A 24,244-nucleotide genomic window follows, 5' to 3' on the forward strand; every position below is an offset into this window, starting at 1 on the left:
ATTTTAAAAATGAGATGTCATGCTTCATATATTGCCAAGTTGTAAAATAGCTTTTCTAGGCCTTCCCTTCTTTCCAGGCACCCTAACCTCATCTCTTTTACATTTACTGCCCAAAATAGTAGTTAAAGACTAACAATGGGAAAAAAAGGAAACTTACTTTTTTTCAATGCTTGTCATCATGAGAATATAATGAAATGTGTTGTATTTCTGACGGAAGAGTCAAAGTCACATTTTAATGCATGTCCTTTGAATGAACTGGTTGACAGGGGACAGTTAGTTTGTCACCTTTCTCCCCTTTTTCACCACCACAAAAAAAGCATTGAGGAGAGAGAAATTTTTACGTCTTTCAGCTGATGAAAAAAGGGAAGTTGGCATGTCATAGGCAATTAATCTCAAGGGAAGGTGAAAGATAAAAGGCCCAAATGACTTCCTCCTTCAATCTGAAAACAACCTCAACAGAAATATTTATAATCCATAAAGCATGAATTGGAAAGGAGATAACACTTTGAAATATGGAAGAGCAAATGTGCATCATCAGAGTTAATGGTTCCTCTAAAAGACTGAAAACTTTGTGGGGAAAGCAGCAGGATGAGATGCCAACAGATTTGAATTCTAATCCTGACACTAGCAATGAACTCTCTGACTTGGAATAGTTTACTTAACCTTACTAAATCTCACTTTCATCAGATACAAAACATGAAACATCACCCCATAGGATACTTGGGAGAATTAAACAAGCATCTGTAAAGTTGACATAATGTTTAGACACTAGATATTCACTATCTTTAGCTAATAACATCTTCAATAATGAAAAGGAAGTATCTTAGAATGCAATCTCATTATTTTCATATCTTATGATTGATTATACCATTTTTTAAAGCAACACATGCATTTGTGGTTCAAAATAGAAATAATGTGTGTTCTGTGTGTGTGGATATAGATGTACACAATATTTTATACACATATATAATTCCTTTAATAAACAGAAAAATAGTGACACTCAATAATCATTAAAAGCCTTCCTATGAATGTCTTTTAATTTCCCCAAATTATCACATTATAAATTCAATGAGTTTGGACTGTGAAGTGCAAAATTTCATACTCTAAAATCTTCAGTCCACTAGAGTCACAGAAACTCACCTCCAGTTGCACACGGTACTGACAGGGATACATGTAGTTGAGTTACAATCTTGAGTGATCCCAAACTAGTCCATATAATCTAAAAAGCTCCTGAATGATCAGCAGAATAACAAGGCATCGTTTTGTGTAAAGAATGTTGGAATCAGACAGACGTGGTTTGGGAATCTGGGAGTCCTTTTATTATCTGTTATACTCTGTTATCTGTCTATTATATTTCTCATTCCATTTGTTGCAATTTGTAATTGTTCATTCGTTATGTTTAATTATACTTTGCTCAGCTACCTTACTGAAATATAAGTTCATAGAGAGGCTCTAGCAGTCTTGCTCACCACCACATATGCTGAGTGTCCAGTGAAGAGCCTGGTAGGGTATCGTAGATATGCTGAGTGGTGCTCAGTTCAACAGCACATATACTAAAACTGGAATGATACAGAGAAGATTGGCATGGCCCCTGCACAAGGATAACACACAAATTCGTGAAGTAGCCCACATTTTTATTGCAGGGGATTGAAGATTGGGGATACGGAGGGAGGAGGGAGAATGAAGTCAGATAATGCCAGTAGTCAAGGGGGTTAAATGATCTGCAACAATATTCTGTCCAGAGTTTGGAGATGCACAAGGGACATAGGAGCAATTTACACCAACATACAATTGCTGCACCAGTAAAAAAAAAACAAAAAAAAAAAAACGAGGCTTTGCAAGCTTGCTCCTGCTATATAACACATGCTCTGTTGATGGCCACACGTCTTCAATCAGAACTTATATACAAATATGTGCACACATTCCTTGAGTGCATATAATTTAGGACTAAAATCCTTATGGTTAGATGAAAACACCAGAATATGAGGAAAATAACCACAGAGGAGTAGCTCAGCCAGACAAGCATGGTCGTCCCAGCTAAAGAACAAATGTGGTTTCTTTGCTCTCTTATGTTCTTTGGATATGGTTGTAGCATTTGTAGGCGTGGTGGTGAAGAATTGAAGATAACTGGGGCTGAATAAAGGAGCCTCATTTTTTCTTGTGACAGCTTGGTATTTTTGTAACATGGTGATTGAGTTGAACACAAAATACAATGAATGATTTCCCCTTCTTCCTGGATGACTGAGCAGATGATTAGATATTGGAGTTATCATCCTTGAATATCTCCAAATGGGCAATATTTGGCTACTGTTTGTGTTTGAAATGCTGTGTTTTGGTTGTGGCCTGAAGCTTTGAATGACTATTTGACCTATTCTTTCTTCCATGGAACTCTCACCATTCAAACATGACAGATTTGGCAAAATACTAGTTAGGCTGAGTACTGCTTGCCTCTACTCTGTCACCTTTGTATGAATCAAGTCTCAAATAATGCCTTTTTCTTCTTTTCCTTTCTAAAAAAAAGGTTTTTTATTGTAAAATATAACATATATACAAAGAAAATTAATAAAAAGCAATAATTTCCCAAGTATACTTCAACAAATAGTTACAGAACAGATTTCAGAGTTTGTCATGGGCTACTATTCCACAATTTCAGGTTTTTCCTTCTAGCTGCTCCAAAACACTGGAGGCTAAAAAGAAATATCAATATAGTGATTCGGCAACCATACCCTTTTGTTAAATCCTATCTTCTTTGTTATTACACTTTCTCCTCTGATCCTTCTCCCAATCTATAGGGGTCTTTGGGCAATGCCCATTCTGACTTTTTCCTGTTAAGAAGGGGTGTTCACACTAAAGGATAGGGGGATGTAATTAATTGACAATCTCAGAGAGACTGGTCCCTCTGGGTTTCAGAATTTATCTGGCCTAGGACCCACTGGGAATTATAGGTTCCAAGTAAGCAAACTTAGTGCATGAAACATTTATAGAACCTCAGTTCAAGCCCTAGGTTTTCCTAAGAGTCAACACTCCTTCTCCTTTGATCCTTCTCCCACTCTTTAAGGATCTTGGGCTCTGCCTTTTTTCATGTTGGAAAAGTGTCAATAATAGAGGAAAGGGGGGTGGAATTAGCTGATATTCTTGGAAATACTGTCCTCTCTGGGTTTCAGTGTTTATCTAGCCTAGGAACCCAGTGGAGGTAATGGGAGTGAAATAAGTCAGACACAAAAGGACAGATGCTGTGTGATTTCATTAATATGACTCTGGTAAAGCCTCCAGTGTTTTGGAGCAGGTAGAAGGAAAAATCTGAGCTGAGGGAATGGTAGCCCATAACAAATCTGGGAACTGTTCTGTAGGTGCCTGTTGAAGTATGCTTTCATAATTATTGCTTTTTTCTTTCTTTGCTTTGTATATATGTGTTATATTTTACAACAAAAAAAGGTAAAAATATATAAATATAGTAATATTAGATAAAAGAAATTCTTGAAATCAAAAATTTGAAAATGTTTGGTAACATATTTCACTACTATAACAAACTTGATATTATAATCACTTTCTACTTGATATTTTGAGAATGTATAGAGTTTTGATAGTTAATCAAATGGTATTTAAGATAGTGTTTAATATTTAGAAATTAAGAAACTCTGATATCTGTATCTGTAGATTTTTTCCCTCCTTGCTTTAATTTTAAATTAATTTATGAAGCATATTATGCAAACAGGCTTTACAATGATTATTTAAATATTTTATTTAAGTATGCCTGTGGATAAGCTAACTAAGATATCCATTTTAGGTGGTTAAAATGTTCATATGTTAATTGTAAAAACGTTTGTATTTTTATATTTTCATGAAATCAGGAAAATGTTCAGTAACATAGGTCATTACTATAGCAACATTAACATTTATAATAACTTTCTACTTGATATTTTCAGAACATTCACAAGTTTTGGCAGCTGGTCAAATTGTATTTAAAAGAGTGTTTAATATTTAGAATTTAAGAAACTCTGCTCTCTAAATTTATAGATTTTTTTCTTGTTGCCTTAATTTTAAATTCGTTTATGAAACTTACCTTGCAAACACAAGTCTTACAATGATTATTTGGATACTTTATTTAAATATGCTTATGGATAAGCTAATTAAGATATCCATTTTTTTTTGTGGTTTTAAGTGTACCATTTGTTTTCCTAAATAAAAATATTAAAAAAATATATTGGTACAGTCATTTGAGGTATGAAGAAAAAATATGGAACTATTCAACTTTTCCATCTGGAAAGCCTGGGTACTCTCTCAAACATTAGGGACTCCCAAGAAAATAGGCCAAGTCTTTGATTTTGTGGCTTGCCCTGTGAAACTTATTTCTGTAGTGGACAAGCTAAGACTACCTATACTTATGCCTAGAAGTTGCTTCCAGGAAATCTCTTAGTTGCTCAAAAGCAGCCTCTCTCTCTAAGCCCAACTCTCTAAGGAAAATCATTACCCTCTCCCCTACATGGAACATGACATCCAGGGATAAAAATTTCCCTGACAACGTGGGACATGACTCCTAGGGATGAGCCTGGTCTTAGCACTGTAGGATTGACAATGCCTTCCTGACCAAAAGGGGGAAAAAATGTAACAAAACAAGATATTAGTGGCTAAGAGAATTCAAACAGAGTCTAGAGGCTATTCTGGAGGCTATTCTTATGCAAGCTTCAGCTAGATATTGCTAAATGCCAAACCCCAATCAACACCATTCCTGGTAACTATTAAGAACGCCTAGGGCTCTAACTAAGACTCTATAAAAGTTTCATGTGCTAATGCTTTTTATATTGTAGCCTCTAGTATTATAGATGTAGGACAATACTGCATCATACCTCTGTGAATGTAAAATATCTTGTACCTACCTGCTTTATGAGACATAGTAGTGACTGTGCTATATCAGACCTGTTTTAATGATATTATTTTGGAATTTTTTCTTTCCAGATGATGATTTAGAAGCTGGTGCCAGGTACCATAATAGTAATAGAACTTTTCTGGGATTTTTGTTTTTACTTTTTTTTTTTGATGGAATATGCTATATATATCTCTATAATTTTGTTCAGATGACTGCAGAACGTGGAAAAGCTGTTGCTGCTACTGATGCATAAAATACTGCTATTGGTCTTTCATATATATATATTAAAATTATATATATATATATATATAATTTGAATTTTGGGGAACTTTAGCTGTGCTGTCAACTTCGGAAAAAGTATCCCAGTTGTACAGTGTTGACTGGCATTGTACAGAAATTAACAGCCAAATTGGGCTAGAAATATTAAACTTATCTTTTTCTATTTGAACAGGATAATGCACTGTATTAAATATGTAAGATTTTATCTATGTGGGTTTGACTACAGAAACTAATAAAGTATTCTCTAAATAATGAAAAAAAAATGTGTGGAATGGATAAATTACCATTTGCATGGGTGCTATGCAGCCTAAATAAGATAACATGTTGATGTTATAAATTCTCAATAAAGCAAATCTTCTTTTAATATTTTTGGGGGCAGAATTAGCAAAAGGTACACCTAGCTCAATATATTTTTTGTTGTTGTTGTTTTTCAGTATATTAAAGTGTCTGTATCTGAGTTGTCCAAGCAAAGTGTAGCAGATCCGAAGTTATTCCTGACCCACTGACTGGTCAATTTAGAGAGGAAAATCCCTTGGAGTGCATAAAATGACTCTCATTAGAAGATAGTCCCACCTTTAGAAGCACCAGCAGCATCCCATATTTGAAACCTTCATTTCCCAAAGACTAGCCAAAACAAGGAGTTAACCTAAGGTTTTAATGAAAAGCAGCATTTTCTTTGTTCCACTTAGACTGAAGCAAACTTGGAATTAGAAATCTGGCTGAGCATCCCTTAGGCAGGTTTGTGATGGGTGGAGCTTTTCCTCTCAGTGTTTCTTGCAGCTGAAGAAAGGTCCTTAAGTAGGCCTATTCTGTATTTTGAATTAAAACTATCATAATTTAAGCCCCATTGGAAAAGGGCAGTTAAGCAATAGAAGGAAGGTTCTACTGTGTTTTTCCAATCAATGACTCAAATCTAGGTTTCTTTGGTTGAATCCAAGCAAACTATGGGATTAAAAAAGTGTTCTGCAGAAACCTTAAAATAGGAAAAAGGCCAATAAAAGCCAATGAGCTAACAACAAACAACTGCCAGTTCTCTTACTGAGTCATCTTCCATTGGGAAATGCTTGAATTTCATTAGGCTTTAAAGAACCGCAGGCTGATTTATTTTTTTTTATTTCTATTTTCTTTAGTGGGTTTTCATGAAACTTCATATCAATAATATGAATAAAGGACCAAATAAGTTATAATTTTCTGAATGACTACAGTAATGATGAAAATAATTATCGCTGAAGGCTCTCACATTTATTTATATCAATGGAACTCCGAGATGGTTCAAAAATCATCCTGTCAGAATATCTAATAACCTACTTCCTACTTCATTTTCCGATCTCTACTCTCATTCTGATGTTTTGTAGCTTTTTTTTTTTATTCTTGTAATATTCACTACACGTCCCACATCTGGGCTCAGCTCCTTTTTGAACATTGTTAAAATTTTTGTAATTCTTTTTCATTTTTATGAAAATTTTCTGATCATTTATTTGCTGTGTAATCTTTATAGATACCACTATGAAAATTACCAGTAACTTCAGAGAATGGAGTAAATAAAGCTACACGGAGAAAATAAAATAGTGTTGCTTATTTCAGGACCCTGGTCAAAATGGAAAGTTTTATCTACTACTTGAGTTTTTATAAGCTTTCTGTAACAAGGAAAGTTATTTTCTTCTGCTTATCTTCATCTGATATGTGCTAATGATCCTCTAAGTGCCCATGCATGGGTGTTAGTACATGCCTAATTTCTCAGTGATGAAAGATGCGTAATTCGATTGCCACATGGTTTGGGGGAAATTCTCTGTAATGTCTTTTTGCCTAATGGATAAAAACCCTAAAGGGAAATCTGCTGTGCCAAGCAGCCTGATTAATTATGATAACCACATATCTCAGGAGTTGAAAACTTAGATTAGGTTTTTAAAAAAATTTTGTTCTTGATTTTAGAATGTAACAATATTACAAATTCTAGATAGGCTAGTGCCAAAAAAAAAAAAAAATTGAGTACATAAATTTTTGCAGCTTTCAGTCCTTCATCAGTGAAGGCAATCTAATTCAGAAGAATGTTCAGAAGAGTAGTTTTTTTAAACTATGACCCATAGTAAGAAACGCCTTTTTTTATAGACCCTAACACTTCTAAGCCCACACATCATGGCTCAAAGAAAGGCTTCAAGAAATAATACCATCACTGGATGTGAGATTTGCATGGACTTGTTGTATTCACAGTATAACAAGGGGCCAATGTGGCTGATGCAGGGTGAAGGGAGGAGGTCAGAGGCATGAAGGAGCCCAGGTCAGGAAGGGCTTAGGGGCTATTGTAAGGTTTGGAGCTTCTACCTCAGTGAGATGGGAGGCTTCTGAGGAGTTTTTAATCAGAGGAGTGACTTCCTGTGAGTTGGTTTCAGTAGGATCATCCTGGCCGCTGTGTCTTAAATAGACTGCAGTGGGTGATGGATGGAAGCCAGGAAACCGGTTAGGAGGTTATTGTAATAATGTGGGTCAGGGTGGTGGTGTGGGGCCAGGGTGGAAGTGGTGAAGGAGACAAAAACCAGTTTCTAGCTATATTGTGAGAGATTGGATGTGTGTTGTGAGAAGAAAGCAGAGGCGTCAAGGATGAAAGGAGGGGGGTGCCAAGTAAAGATTTTTGATCAGAGACCAGAAATATCTATCTCAGACTCATGAGAGAAGGCCTGGAAGGATACATAAATTCAGGAGTTGTCAGCATGTGATAAGATTTAAAGAACTGGGACTTGAGATTCACAACCACCAAAAGAGTTAACCATTGATACAGAAAAGAAAAGGTGTCTCTTAAGACACCTAAGACCCTAAGACAAGGACTTGAATGAATGTAATTTAACAGGGAGGTGGGCCCTTAGAAAGCACAGGCAAGGAAGAAGGGAAAGTGAGACAGGAAAGGGAGAAAGGCCAATTAAGTTGCATTAATGAGCTGGTTATACACGAGGGCAACTAGCATTCAATTCTACTAGAGATCCTCTGAGGAACTGTATAGACACACTTCAGAATTGTTTCACCAAGAGATGAGAATATACAGTGTTATCCAGTATCTCCTGATCTCTTTCACTGAAGGATGATACTGAGGGTGTTAAATCCCTGGTGCTTTGAGGACCCCATGGAAATGGAGAAAGCAAAGAGATGGACCAGGAGAACATGGAGCAGGATGCTGTAGGGCTAAAGGTCTGATAACTGAGCCACATTTTGAGGTTGAGAAATTAAGGAGAATTGAACAAAAGAAACTAAGGAGGAGTGGATGGTGAAGTAGGAGGAAAACCAAAAGTGTGTTATGTATGGAAGTCAAGAGACAAAAGTAAATCCACATGGGAATGGCTCTGAGACTTGGTCATTGGGTTTTGCAATGCAGAAATTGAGAACCATTTCACTGGAGTGTGGCAGGATGAAAGCCTACTAGGAATGGGTTCTAGAGGAGGAGAGAAGCTGGGAGCAACTAGTTTGGATACTTATTGAAGGAGTGTTGCTATGAAGGGGAACAAAGAAGGTGAAAGGAGGCTGGAGGAACTGTGCGATACTCTTACTGTGAAATCCATACCAGAGTGGAATGAAAAAGAGAGGCCTGATAGCTGTGCTTGGGACTTTTGGTACAATTTCAGGGATAGGTATTCATTGATATGGCCTTGCCATAATTAATAAATGGATCTCTAGGGTCAATGGCTAGAGATCTCACATGGGTCTCACCGATCACCCTTCTTTCCCCTAAACCTGGAAGTTCCCCTTTTGTGAATGGGGTGAGGATCATATTTAAGACTAACAGAGGTTCTGTTTTGCACGAAATAGCATTTTAAGGCATGGTAACTGAAGGGTTTGAAGAACAGCAGTTGTGCTCAGGAAATAGTAACAGAACATACAATATTCCTTATGGACTTAAAAATAAAACTGTTATGGTATGTGGGCATATATGTGTGCATGCAATGACAATTTCAAATAGTTAAATAATCCCTAAAGGCATTTGGCATTACTGATCTTTTTGTTTTCACCATATTATTCATTGTTTCTTTCCATGTCTGTTAATTTTTTTTTTTTTTTTTTTACAAATTAATGGTCTCTGATGGCTCTGAAGTTGCTTAAAATCAGTTAAACCAGAAAGAAATTCCATTTACAAGTCTTTGATGATAAGGTGGCATTTACATGTATGTGCTTATATCATAGGAAATTGGAAATTACTGATCTTATAGATTGCAACACATTGCTTGTGTTACATTTGCTTGTGCAAAATATAAAAAAAGAACAAAGGTCTTTTAGAAGAAAAGCAAAGACAAGAACTAGAAAGAAGAAGAAAGGGGTATAGAAAAAAAATAGGGGAACAAAGGTTAAAATAAATTGGGTAGATGGAAATACTAGTGGTCAATGAAAGGGAGGGGTAAGGAGTATGGTATGCATGTGTTTTTTCTTTTTATTTCTTTCTCTGGAGTGATGCAAATGGTCTAAGAAATGATCATGGTGATGAATATACAACTGTGTGGTGATATTGTGAGCCATTGATTTTGTACACCAAGTATGTTAAGAATGTTTGTGTTTGTAGGTTGTTTTGTCAATAAAAATACTTTAAAAAAAAAGAAAAAAGAACTAGAAAGACTTCACTCAAAACCGATATTCCATATAATTTTCCCTTAAAATGGCAAATTCAAATTTATATTATATTTGAATGTGGGACTTTTATAAGACAACTGTTGGGCTATTCTCCCGTTATAAGCCTGCCTTGCATTTACCAGCTTGTCTAGTTGTAGCTGGTCCAAGGGCCCACAGGTAATGTACGTGTGTGAGGTCAGCAGGTATGAACACGTGTGTACTTTGCAAAAGGATAGCAGGAAATGGAGCTCCTTTCCTAGCATCCCTGTCAAGAGGGCAGCCATTTCTCAGTTCCAAGTGATTCTTTCCAAGAGAGGATGCATTAGTTTTCAAATTCGAAAGGAGAAACACCTTCCCCTCTCCAAATTTGGATTAGTATACAAAATGCCTTAATTTAAAAATTTAAAAAAAGACCTTTTGCAGTCTACATAATTCATGTTTGCAGAGAAGATATGGCCTTCAGGCAGTCAGTTTGCAAATTGTGATCTAAGCAGACTCTATAAAGATAACACTATAAACTTTGGGCCAGATTTTACATTTCTCATTCCTTGTCAACTGCCATAGATTTTTAGTGCAGAAGGCATTCTTTGTCAGCTGGGATGGGGGTAAAGTAATCTGAGGCTAATTAAATATCACACATGCAAAAGCCTTGGAAGGAATACAAAGGAATCTTCTGGCATGCTGGGAGATGCTCTAAATCTTGATGATCTAGGTGCGGACACAAGAATATCCATATGTAAAATGTCATTGAGCTGTATGTTTTTAAGATTTGTGCATGTTACAAACTTCAAAATATATGTATTTGTATGTCCCCACAAACAAACTACCAAATTCAAATTTAAAATAATTAGATGGCACCTTCAGTGTAAGAGTAGACAGGACAATGACTTCTTCCTGGTTTGCACAGCTGATAACAAAGCCATTCTAAGCAACAACTATGTTACATTTACTGGGGAAAAAAAAGACTTTAATAAACAGAAAGGTGCATATTTCCATGCTATTCAGCTGCTGGTAGCTTTCTTTTCAATCTAAATGGACACTCACTTAAGACAGGCTTCATTAACTTTTTTCATGAGTCACAATGGAAGGAGGATATGATTGTGTGAAAAGTACACTCAAGATACAAATTTCTTCCATGCAGATTAGATGCTTCTGATCACACATACATAACTATACAGAACTGGAGTAAATCTGAAACCCCAAGGTAGAGTGGGGTGGGGGTAAGCTTCCCAAGGTTCCCAGGTCCATGCACTATCCTACTGCTTCTGGCAAGGATCCCATTTGGTACATGTAGAAGCTTCCATGTCAGTCTCCTTCAGAGTGGAGGTATGGCAGGGAATGGATCCTCTGACCACATGCCTCTCTGTTCATCAGGTCCAAATAATCATTTTCCACGCCATATTCCACAGTGCATATCTCTAGACTAGCAGGACAACTTAAAAAGGTTACGTTTGCAGGCATAGCATTCTGCTAGCTGGCTCAAGCTTCAGGTCTGTTGGGGTTGATGACTGCAACTTCAATTCAGCCAACATTCATAAATTCCCATGTAGCATATAAAAACAAGTGAGCTATAATCTTTAATTCCAAGGGTTGTAGTCCAGTTAGGGAAAGAGGCATGTACATCACCGGAGTCTGTTAAAGATAAGTTACTGGGGTGAAATCATACTAGAATATCTTTCCATAGCAAGGATTTTTCTGATGATATTTACCTACCAACTGTTAGTTTCCCTATTTGTCAGCATGGTAGCAAATAAACCTGGTTTATGGACACTTCAGTACTTTGCAAATATTTCAACTTGACAAAAAACTGACTAACAATGTTATGGTAAAGAAATGTTATGTCTTCAACTAGAGATATGAATGAAGCTGATCTGGATAGGACTAAGGTATACTAGAAGACTGGGTAAAGGATGGTATCATCCATATTTTAAAACCTCAACTTCTGGGTGAGACTAAAGGGAGAGATGTTTATTTGGTGCAAAATTTATAGTTTGGGTAGTGCATTTCTTAATTTAACTTCTATGGTCAGGTTAGTTGTTCACTATAAATACATAGAATCTTGAATAAGGAGTGATATTTTGTCCAGGTTAGTATGATGCCTTGATAAACCCCAGAGTGATTTGGGCAGTGAATAAAGAAGTATGTGCAAAGTCCCCTTGGGAGACTGGGGAGAAAAGAGGAAATATTCAACTCTTCCATCTGGGGAATTTCTGATATTCTCACAAGCAGTGGGGAAAACTCAATAGGCTGAGGCCTCAATCTTGGGGCTCACCCTTATGAAACTTAATCCTGCAAAGGATAAGCTCAGCCTACTTATAATTATGCCTAAGAGTAAACCCCAGAGAACCTCTTTTGTTCTTCAGATGTAGTCTCTCTCTCTAAGCCATCTCAGCAGGCAAACTCACTGTGGAACATAATTTTCAGGGGTATAAATTTCCTTTACAACATATGATAGAAAGCCTGGGATAAGCCAGGACATGGCATCAACAGACTGAGAAAGCTTTCTTGACCAAAAAGGGGAAGAGAGAAATGAGACAAAGTAAAGTTTCAGTGGCTGAGAGATTTCATACAGAGTTGAGAGGTTATCCTGAAGGTTTTCCTTTTGCATTATACAGATATCCCTTTTTAGTTTATGGTGTATTGGAATGGCTAGAGGGAAGTACTTAAAACTGTTGAGCTGTGTCCCAGTAGCCTAGATTCTTGAAGGTAAAACATTTACAATGTGGCTGTGTGATTGTGAGAACCTTGTGACTGATGCTCCTTATATCCAGGGTATGGACAGATGAGTAAAAAATATGGATAAAAATAAATAAATAAATGAATAAATAAATAAATAATAGGGGGGACAAAGGGTAAAATAAATTGGGTAGGTGAAAATACTAGTGGCCAATGAGAGGGAGGGGTAAGGTGTATGTATGAGTTTTTTCTTTTTATTTCTTTTTCTGGAATGATGTAAATGTTCTAAAAAACGATCATGGTGATGAATACGCAACTATGTGATGATATTGTGCACCATTGATTGTACACCATGTATAGAAAGTATGTGTGTGAAGATTTCTTAATAAAAAATTTTTATCTAAAATTTAAAAAAAACAGAAATGTGATTTAACGTAGGGCAAAAAGTTAAAAAAGTGCAATGATGTATTCCATTAAAGGGAAGGAAGACTAGGGAAACAAAAGTGGCATCGGTAACAGCATTGCGTTTCAATTTATCACAGCCAAGTGGGCAAAGCATTTAGCCATTTTACTCAAGCTGCTGTGTCTACATGGTCCTTGGCAGGATGGGGCTTTGGTGATTATCTGGTTAATTTAATCAGCTTGGAAATCCACTTGGGCAATACAAGCTCCAGGTGACCAGGGCAGGTGTTTGAAAGAATTATCCAGATAATTAATTTAAATATTGGTTTCAAAGAAGTGGGTCTAGAAATTTGAGAGGTAATTGAAGATGGTTTTGAGAATTTTCTCCTGGATTTTTCAGGGTAACAAAGATGATTATGGAAAGATATATATCAGAAAAAAATATTTAGATAAAGTTTAACATACAAAATAGAAAACACCAGGTAGGGTGGAAGAGTCTTACCATAAAGGCATTGGAGTCAGAGATACATCCTCCATCTGCTGCCATGAACATTAACATATTATTTAATTTGCTTCGATTATGGATGGCTTCCTACTAAACGGAATTAACTAATGCATTGTCCAAATACCAGTTTGATCTATGTTCTACAGACACAGCTTATTTCCTGGAGTATATTTTGTTGCATGCTTTCTTGCTACTTATGCTCGAATAAAGTGTCATAAACGTGTTGTCTGTGGGAGAGATGCTGTGGTAGGTTGAATTACGTATCCCAACAAACATATGTTCTTAATCTTAAACTATGTCTCTTAATCCCTGCCCACTGTAAATAGGCCCTCTTGAAGATGTTATTTTTGTTAAGGTGTGGTCCAATTAAATGAGAGTGAGTCTTAATGCAGATTACTGGAGGCTTTATAAAGAGAACCTAGGAGCCACAGAAGTAAGAAAAAGAGGACATCACCATGGGATGGGAAGCAAAAAAGATACAAACCAAGGAACCACAAGGCGTGCTGCCACTGAGCATAAGACTGCTACAGTCTTTGGGGAGAGAGCAAGCCTTGCTCATAACTTGATTTTGAATTTCTTCTTGAAGTTTTTGTGAGCCAATGAATTCTGCCTTGTTTAAGCCAACCCCTGATGTGGTATTGGTGGTAGCTCTGGCAAACTAAGACATGTGCTACCCAGGGCTTTTTGTCCTAAACAAAAGTATCAAGGCAAAGTTGTTTCAAACACTTTCTTGTTCCATATTGCTATCTCTTCTTATATGTATTACCTGTGGACAGATATCAATCTGATGATGACTATCTCTTGCTGAGAACGTTTCAATGGTTTCCCATTGCTGTTGCAGTTAAGCATAAACTCTGAAACGTGATCTGAAAGCCCTCAGGATTGTCCTGACCTGAGTTCACTTGTCTAGTCATATGTATTTTCCTTTTCTTATTCAATTCTTCAGATGTTTAAAACTCTCTTTTGCCTCTCAGCACTTGTTCTGCCATTCCTTCTGTTTCTGTATTTGCCCATCTCTGTTTGGTTAGCCTTGGCTCATCCTTCCACTCAGTCTAGCTATCACTTGCTGTGGGGAGTCTTCTCTGACACCCCAAGTCTGTGTTGCACCCTTCCTTCTTGGCATCAGTCACTTTCTCATTTCATAGCACTTTTCACACTGTGCTATAATTGCTTGCTAATTCATGTATGTATTCCTCCGTATACTGTAATTTTTCCCAAAGGCAGCTATTGGTTCTTTCGTGCTCATTATTGTATTCTCAATGCCCACTGGACATAGCATTTGAAAAATTTCTCAGGCAAATTAATATATAAGGAAAAATGAAAAAAATATATATATATTATTTGCAATATCTCTGGTAGGTAAGTAGCAACCGAACATTCCAAATACCCTTTTCTGTCGAAAAAAAGAAAACAGGTAAAATGAATCTATGGTACTGAAGGTCAGAGTAGCAGTTACCTTTGGAGATGTTGACTGGATGAGACATGAGAACCCCCGAGGAGCAGCAAATTTCCCCTAGCTTGATCTGGACATTGGCTTCATGGGCTTTTGCATGAACATTAAAAATAAATAAATAAAACAATCATTGAACTGTGCACTTATGATCTGCGCCCTCTATAGCATAATTCAGTTAAAAAATTAAAAAAAAAATCACTTCATCTCTCTTTAATGCCAAGGGTATGGTTTACCTTCTTAAGTTCAAGAAAGTCTGGGTTCTGGTATTAAAATTAGTGTTTTAGTTCTGTTAAGACGGCTAACATTTAACACAAAGGGTTTCCCTTCTATCTCTGGAACCCACAGGAATTCCAAAACAGCTAAGGGCTGGGGTTGGCCTGGTCTGAGCAGCCTCTGGGTATCAGTTCCCTCCCAGGCCTCGTAATCACATGAAATTCACCCTATCCTGGGTCTAGCCCCAGAAATACCGACCAGATTATACTTCCAAAGCCTGTTTTCATCTGGGTCTTACCAAGCTCAATAATCACACAGATCATCAGAAATCCCAAACTGAACCCACCTCCAACAGAAAATGAAAAACCCTTCTCATCTATGAAGAAATTCCTTATTTTCCAGACCTCCAGTCCCTTCCTCAAAGGGACTTTCAATTAATGAAAAATAATAATTTTGCAATTAACTCATCACTCCAGCATATTGACATTTAAAATAACTTGAAGAAATTATACATTCTTCTAGGGAAAAGGAGTTAATTTTCCTCTTATAACATGAATTTCATCTGTAACCTTGTTTACAGAATTCTTGAGTTATATTTATTCATAGTTACATTTGCTCTTAATACAACTATTAAATTATTTTAAAACATTTATTTTTTCCCTATTCTGGTGCTAAATTTGAGAACACATAACATTTTTAGATCAATTTTATTCTAACCTATCTTATCCAAAAAATCTTTTACTTGTTGAACTTGTCTTGTGGTACCTACAATTCTGTCGGTGTCTGAAGGCATTTGGAGGGTTAATAGGCTATTCAAATTGACTGCAAATTGTCTTTGCATTATCACTCTACATCATCATTCTGGCTTCCTTGCATCCTGTAGTTATTCAGTGTGGTACAATGATCAAAATCAATTGCAAACTTGTATTTGTCTTTAACTGGGAAGTATTTATTACTGTTATTAGATGATGCACAAGCTGTTGCAGTATTTATGGAGGCAGGAGCATGCTTCTCTCTGAAGGTTTTATCTTTTAAAGGGCATATAAAATTTCAGACTTGTATTTCAGGTTCATAAATGCATGTATGGAAGCATAGAATTAACACAGATCATCCATCTTGAGTTCCTTTTGGTTCAGGCAACCACGGAACTAAATCCCATATAACCTATATAAGCCTGTGTGTTTCAATCAACATTAATGGAAGAAAAAAAGGTCAACTGTCTGATAATTCAGGATAAGAAAAAATGAAACGAATTCTAATAATATATTCAACAGTCATGTACACTCAAAAAGATAAGCTACAGATTTTCAGCACTCCATAAGATTAAAGATATTAAATGTTTTAAAGAAATTTTGAGTCTAATTTGAAGCTATGTGAATGAAGACTCTTCTAATCAAAAACCAAGATGTAACCGAATATTAAGAATTATATATTTATATAAACACACACATACAATACAGGGTCCACATTGGATAATGAAGGTATGTGAAAAACTACTCCAAAATTTAATGGCTTAAAATAGTAATACTGACGTTGCTCGTGGATCTGCAATTTGGACAGGGTTTAGCAGAGAAAAGGAATAAAAGGAGGCTTGTGGAAACAGGTTAAAAATGCAGCAGTTACATAAAACATTATGTTCAGATAACATGTTTGCAACAGGAACCATTTCCTCCTTTTTACCCTCTTCCCTCACTACTCAAGCAGAGGAAGGGCATGACCAGGCAGAAAAAAAAAATGACCAGAGTCTCTAACTTTGATGTCTTCAACTGCTTACACCTCTTAAGGAGATTGTGCCAGATGCCTTGGACGCAAACATTGCTAACAGAGATTCCCTTTCACAGAAAAACATCAAGAGCAACAGAAAGAAGAGCCCCCTCCCCCAAGTATTGTCAGGGTCCAGTGAGGGAAACTCACTAGGTATTTCAACATGTGGGGGTAATTTAGGAAATTGTCACTCCAGATACCTAGAGGGCAGAAAAAGAGTCTCTGAGGTGATAATCTGGAGGTGATAACAAAAAGTAGCTACTGACTGCTTCTAAGGATGGGCAACAAGAGTAAGCAGCACTAGATGTCAGAGGGGAGGGATGGTTCGACTCTGAGGATGGGACACAACCCAGGCACGCCGGCCTCTCTGAGTGGGGCTTGATGGGGAGATCAGCAAGGGCAGAAGCCAACCGTTGCTGGTGGGACAAATTGCCAGTCCCAGGGCAACATGACAGGACTAGCAATAAGGAGGAAGGGCTCCAAATCTCCCCTTCTTCTGCCTTCCATTCAGAGCGAAGGTCCCAATTGGCAAGCCGACTGAAAGCCAACAGCAAAGCCTGGGAATTACCATTTTAGGAATTTCACTCCCAGCATCACAGAGCAGAGTGCAGAAAGGGTGAATCTGGAGCTGAAAGACAACAGGTTAATAACCAGTGTACTGCTGTACCTGGTAAAGTATAATGGATTTAGGACAGAATAAAATAGGGAGTTGATTAGAGCTAGAGTTTGGTGGGTCCCAGCATCTTGCTTCTTAGGCAGAAGCATAGATGCTGAAGAGAGAAAATGCTAATGGGGGCAAAGAATTTCCTACAGTAAGTAAGAAATTGGGATTTAAGGTATGATTTTGATTACTGACTTACTGTGTAGATGCTCCTTTTTACTTTCTAGTTTGTTTGAGTAGATAGAGGGAAATACCTGAAGCCTTTGAATTGCAATCCAGCTGCCTTGATCTCTGATGATGATTGTACAGTCTTTATCTTGTGCCCTCATGATTGTAAAAACTTTGTGCCCATTATCCAGTTCTTCAACATTAGAGTCTCATCATCACTAAAAACAGACCTTAATGTTTATTTTCTCTTTTTCGGTGTCTCCCTACATATATGCATTTCTATATACATATATACACACACACAGAGACAGATATATGATAAGTATATCACAGGGAATTTTGTTCACAATCCTTTTTATTTTTTGTTTTTGTTTTTTTTGGGGGGGGCATGGGGGCACAATGGGAGTGTGTGTGCCTGGGCCAGGAATCAAAACTGGGTCTCCCACATGGCAGGCAAGAATTCTACCACTGAGCTACCTATGCACCTGCCTAGTGTTTATTAACAAAGGGCCCTGGATCAGCCCAGAACTAACCCCAAGTCCAAGATTATCTTGATAACTGAAACTGGATGTAACCAAAATGGGCTCACCTGACATGTGTAGTCGTTTAGACTTTAACCTAAGTCACCTATGCCTTATTATAATACTAAAAATCAAGCTCATCATCATATTAAGGCTGCTATTTTCTTATATATATTCTGTGACTAAGCATGTAATCAATCTGCGCATGCTCAATAATGAGATAATCTCTAATTACATCATCTGGGACCATTGTGCTCATTATTCTAAAACCTCCCCATCTTTTGAAGCTATAAAACTATCAGTGTTACTACAGTTCGGGGAGACAGGTTTTGGGGCCAATAAACCATCTGATTTACTGCTATGTGCCTAATAATAAACTTTTTCTCTCTTTAAAATCCTGGTGTCTCAGGAATTGGTCATCTGAGCACATGGGCAAGAATCTACTGCCTTTGTCTGGTAACATTAGCAGAGATATTTATGATAATTTCTAGAGGATCAAAGCTCCTCCACCCTAATGCCTTGGCATTGTATAATCCCCAATACTCCCCCCCTCTTAATTTAGAAAGATGGGCATAGCCTCAAATTAATCAAGACCAAATTTTAGTTTCTCAGGCTGAGTGAGGGCTTGATATAGAAACTGACTTGAGCCTTAGGAAAATCAAGAATTTCACATACATTTGAATTTGTGAGCTAAGGAGTTCACAAATAAAGCCTCTACTATATATTTTCAACTGTGTAAAAACTAAGGACCTAGGAAAAATGCTGGAATGATACTGACAAATGATTGCATTTTTATTTCTAGAGGCTAAGATTATGAGTGATTCTTTTTTCTTCTGCATACCTTCTCTATACCTTTCACTGTTTTCCTAATTTTCAACAATAAACATGTAACACCTTTACACAAAAAAAATCATTTTATGAAAGTTTATTGATGTAAATACTATGTTGTGCTTTATTATTATATCATGCCTCAAATACACTTCTAATTCTTGAAAAAATATTTAAAATAAGTCTATTTCCTCCTTTTTTTTTTTCTTATGTCTTTTTAGGATTTTTAGAAGCTAATAGCTCCTGTGAATTCCATTGCTCAATATGGTTTCCTAAATCTCATGTGTCATCTGAATAAAAAGGGAGGTATAGTCTTCATTTTCTATTTCACATCAACAAGAAAAAATACTAATTTCAATAATTTTCTTATCTTAAATTTTCATAAACTGTTTCTTCTGCCCATTGGCACAGAGTCTAGCCCTATTATGGTAGTGTATAAGTAATCTTAAAATAAGGAAGAAATAATGTCTGAGAGCCCTGGAGAACTCATTCCAAAGGTTCAGAGAGAGTCCTGCTTGTGTCAGAAAAACATGGACAATGGAACAAGGTCTGGTAGATAAAGATGATTAAAGGAAAGAAACAGAAAAAGCCAGGCACTTTATTTTCCACATAGCCCTTTTCATCGTAACAAGTAGAGTGAAAAAAAAAAAAAAAACTTTCTTTAAAAAGGAAGAGAAAGAAAGACCTGGATAATGTAACTTTTGGAGAGGCTTGATTCCCAGGAAAAACAATGTCATAGGAAATTTGCATCATTAACCATTAGGCAATATAACCTGAAATCCACCGTAAATACACTTTTATTATTAGTCCAAGAGATATTCACAGATAGAAAGATGCCTGGAATTCCAGAAGGAAGAAGTCACATTAAAGATAAATTCCAGTTAGCATCTGTAAACAGGCCACCTGGAAACAGAATTTAGGGGATAATAAAAATACAGGTGAAAAGGGATGAATGCAAACTCGTGTTAGTCATTAGAACCTGCTATCAATATTGTCAGTTCCATGAACTATTTCTCATCCCCTCCTGGAGAACATGCTAGCCTGCACTTCCCTAATCCCTCTGAAATTAGGACTGGCCAGGTGAGTGTATTCACCAAAGAAACGTGAATGAGAATGATCTGCATCCCTTCCGGCTTCCAGGGAGAAGAACGTGAGCCAGTACACAATTCCCCCACTTCTCTCCTCCTGGCTGTGACTGGTGTTAGCCTGAGTTCTCAGACCAAAATGAACAAAGGAACCAAAGCTAACCTTTGGTGGGCCTGGAGCATGAGCAAAAGGTAACCTTTGTTATTTTAAGTCACTAAGATTTGGGGGTCGTTTGTTAGCACAGCATAACTGAGGGCACCCAAATGTTACAGTATCTGTCCACACAAAAGCATTTTAAGGACTCTCCACTGAGGGAAAAAGGAGGTGCTGCGATGATCATTTCTGTGATTCAGAGATAGAATTAGAGCTTTTGATAATTGTATAATTTTTTTTTAAAGTATAATATTGTACTATGCTTCCTCATAGCATAGATGTTTGAGCAGTGCTATGCTTTATAAAAATGCACTTTTAACATTTTGTATCTTTATATTTTCCCTTATGCCCGCAGTTATTTCTGAAAAGCTTTTTGATATATACTTTACATGCATTCCCGTGGATATAACTGATACATTTCTGCTTTTTTCAGTCATTTCATTTAAAAACTTAAGTTCCTGTGTCTCTGTAATAAATCTAAGCAAAATTTTCCTTATGAATTTTAGATACGTTATCTGGCAACCACACAAAAACTAGAAGATTATATTCTTCTTCCCTTTAATATATCCCACAAAGAACAGAAATATTAACAGGAAATTAATATTTGAAAAATCAGGCATTACATGGCTGTGAAAAGAAATTCTCTATGGATAGGACTATTATGGCTACAAATTAATGAAAAAATATTCAACGATTTTCTTTAAGTCAATTTTCCCCCAACATGGCATTCTTCCCGGCTATTAATGACCTCCATTATTTGAATTTGATATGTGGGCCTTTTTTTTTTTTTTCTCATCATTCCATTTTTTCAGGTACTCTCATCAGTAGGGTGAATTTGAGAACTATTTTTACAGGGTGTGGATCTTTTCCGGGAGAACTGGGGAACCAAGCAGCTTTGAAGCTGCTGTTTTCTCATCAGCTGGGAGCTGAAACCTCATCCCGCTGCTCTGAGCAGATCTGACCTCAGTGAACACAGCTTGCCTCTAGCACAGAGGATAAGACAGAGGCGATAGTCTGCCTGTCCCCCGCTGAGAAAAGGGGAAGGAGGGGAAGATAAGGGCTGTGGTTTCAAATATCCTTCATGGGAATTCTCCACAGTCATTTTTCATGGGGACTGGGTGCTGTCAGGGCTTTGATTACTGCCTCCTCCTTCTCGCTGGGAATCCTTTTGTTTGTTCATTCCCGTGTTCGGACTTGGGCCGGCCCAGTTTTTTTTTTTTTTGCTTGCTCTTTGTTTTTGTTTTTTTTGTATTTTGTTTCCTATGCTCCAGGGAACCCTGAGTCTGTCTCCATGCAACCCTGGAGTGACTCACTTGCCTGTAACCGATGGACGATGGTTTGATTTTCAGCAATCCAGATTTTCCTCCTACGTCCATACCCCAAAGGGCGAGGGCGGGATTGTCCTTTTCCGTTTTCCTGGCTGTTGTGTTGTTAGTTCAGAAAGCCTCAAATGGGCGGGCCGCGGTGGCTCAGCGGGCAAGAGTGCTTGCCTGCCATGCCTGCCATGCCGGAGGACCCCGGTTCGATTCCCGGCCCCAGCCCATGTAAAAAACAAACAAACAAACAAAAAATAAAGAAGGCAACAATAAAAAAAAAAAAAAAGAAAGAAAGCCTCAAATGCACTCCCGCCGTGGCACCAGGCATTTCCATCCGCATTTTTATTGGTTTGTTTTTTGGTTATGAATACTGAAAGTAAACCCACATGTTTAAAAAAAGAGTGAGAGAAAGAGATCAGAAAGGCATGACGTTTGTTGATGATTCTGATTTGAGGCTGAAGGATCTATCACACAGGGCCTCTGGATGATTTTAATTAGCTCCGTGATTGAAATGCCTTGTCAGTGCGGCACATTCAAAGTGGACCATCGGATGAGTGAGCGGCCTGGAAGGGAAGAAACGCATAGACGTCCTCAGGCCAGCTGCAAACACAAACTGTTGCTCATTTTTTGCCCCCATCGCCGCACTGCGAACAAAAAGTTAATACACCAGGGCACATTTTCCAGTTCTGGGTTGTAAAAAGCTGCTGAGAATATTAATGAGGTTCCTCCAAATTTCTGGCTGCTCCTAATGCAGCTTCTGAAAGTGAAAACTAGGAACAGCACTATCGATTTTTCAATCAAGAACAAAGGCGATTTCTTTAGGAATTTAAAGTCATACACAAGGGGACTCGTCACAGCGAGGCTTTCGGCCAACGTAGGAATGCATTCCGTTTTCAGTAACCGATCAGAGCCTGTTGTGCAACTTGGCTGGAAAGCATCGTGGTCAAAAGAGGGCCCAGAACTGTCATGAGATGCTCATGAATCACAGCCTGTGCAAGGGCCAAGAGCCGAGTTCATTTTCAGTACTTCCATTTCTTCAGTGACATCTTCTCCATTGCGGAGACTCGGGAGTGAGCTCATGTTGCAACCAAGAAGCTAAACAAATGCTGGGTGTTGTCAGGAAGGCTACTGGAAGCATAACAGGGAAGCTGGTTTGTTCAGGTTCCAAACCAAGAGGCATTTTCGCCAGGAAATGCCACACCCAGTGAGAATGGCTGCAGCCTCAGAGGGGCTGTAGTGGGAGATGCCCTATGAAAGCAAACCAGGGATAGACAGGAACTTTTCAATCTGAGGAGGTGAAAGCCGAGAGAAGACATGTTGGATGTCCAGGAAGCAACGATATTTTAGCACGAATGAAAGAACATGACTTTATGTGAAAGATTGCCGGGTCATGCTACTGGGCTGTGTCTTCCACCACTTTCCAATACAAAAACTCCCCTCAAGTCAAGAGAGTTGGCTTACCGTTTCACAAACAGGCCTAGCCTTGATTGTTGCTGTACTCATACTTTTTTTTCAGGCCGTTCTCCTCACTTAAAAGATGGTTCTCTACCTGCTGAACTTAAATCCCACTGACCGTCTCTCCCGAAAGTCAGAATTCCCATAGCCTTTATGGTCTGCCCCAATTCACGGCCAGGTGACGTCTTACATACATTGTCAACTTGAGTTATTATTTAAACTCTGTCCTTATTATTCAACTTTCTGCATGCATAAATATCTAAATAATGACTTTTCAACTAAATTATAAGCTACGTGAAAGGAGCCTGTTCTTCCCAAACCCAAATCATAGCATTTGGCTTGCATGGATTAAGTGGCTACATATAGCAAAAACCTCAGAAAAAGCAATTTTAAAAAGATACTTTTCTCTCTTAAATAACAAGAGTTTGATCTGAAGGTTTCAGTCATTAAACACAGACTCCTCTCCTTCTGCACCATCATCCTAGTGCATGGTTTCTCCCCTGAAGTTTACTTTCTGATGTAAGACGGGGCTGCTCATGTTTCAGCCAGCTTGTCTGCAGCCAGGCTTCAGGAAGGAGGAAGGAGCCAGGAACCTTTTAAAATGCCTTATCAGGAGTCCCTCAGGACACTTCTACTTACTTCTCCTTGGCCAATACTTAGTCACCTGTCTACTCCTGGCAATAAGGAAGGTTGGAAAACTTAATCTTTTAGCTGGCATCATTGTCACCATAAATAAAACCCTGGTTTTGATACCAAGGAAGAAAAGATTTGATATTGGGTAGCAGCTAGCAATCTCTGCCACATGGTTTGATGCTGGATTTTGCAGTGTTTCCAGGATGCATTTGAGTAATTAGGATACAAAAAAACCTGACTATTCTGGGATTTTAATTGATTTATGGACGGGTCATTTACTAATGGTTTACAGATCAAGATTTTTTCTGCAGACATGCTCTATATAGCCAACATAATGTTGAAAATTTTGTTGAGCCAACATTTAAAATTTAAAGTATGTAAATAAATTCCAATGCAGAAGGAATCAAGCAGGAGACCTTCAGAGTAACCATGGCTACTCCTTAGAGCCCACCAAAAGGATCTTACACTGGTCCACAATTGTGTTCCTGTCCCCACTTGTCCCCTGGCTTCAAAGGCTTCTTGTGACTGCTCCTCCTCCAAGCCCACCTTGAAGCACTAATATTGCCAGGGTTCCTCCCAAGGCAGCCAGTCCTTGGGCTGTTAAAGAGGTTCTTTGAGGTGTCTTTCAAAGTGGAGAGAACTGTGGCCTCCACCCAATTCTCACTCCCACCAGATAA

General features: G+C 37.8%; 1 long non-coding RNA gene and 1 other non-coding gene across 2 annotated transcripts in view; one reads left to right on the forward strand and one right to left on the reverse strand.

Moving 5' to 3' along the window:
* Nucleotides 1-17,787, reverse strand: part of LOC143676538 (uncharacterized) — a 35,342-nt gene extending 17,555 nt beyond the window's left edge. The window contains exons 1-2 of the long non-coding RNA XR_013172157.1: nucleotides 17,662-17,787; nucleotides 14,773-14,859 (exon numbers count right to left, since the gene is read on the reverse strand). This is a non-coding gene — a long non-coding RNA (uncharacterized LOC143676538). The remainder of the gene's footprint in view (nucleotides 1-14,772; nucleotides 14,860-17,661) is intronic.
* LOC143678419 (U6 spliceosomal RNA) lies at nucleotides 1,530-1,636 on the forward strand. Its single transcript, XR_013173230.1, has one exon. It is a non-coding gene; the product is annotated as a U6 spliceosomal RNA (small nuclear RNA).
* Nucleotides 17,788-24,244: the final 6,457 nt, after the last annotated feature.

This window comes from Tamandua tetradactyla, chromosome 3 (genome assembly GCF_023851605.1).
Source record: "Tamandua tetradactyla isolate mTamTet1 chromosome 3, mTamTet1.pri, whole genome shotgun sequence".
Lineage (NCBI taxonomy): Eukaryota > Metazoa > Chordata > Mammalia > Pilosa > Myrmecophagidae > Tamandua > Tamandua tetradactyla.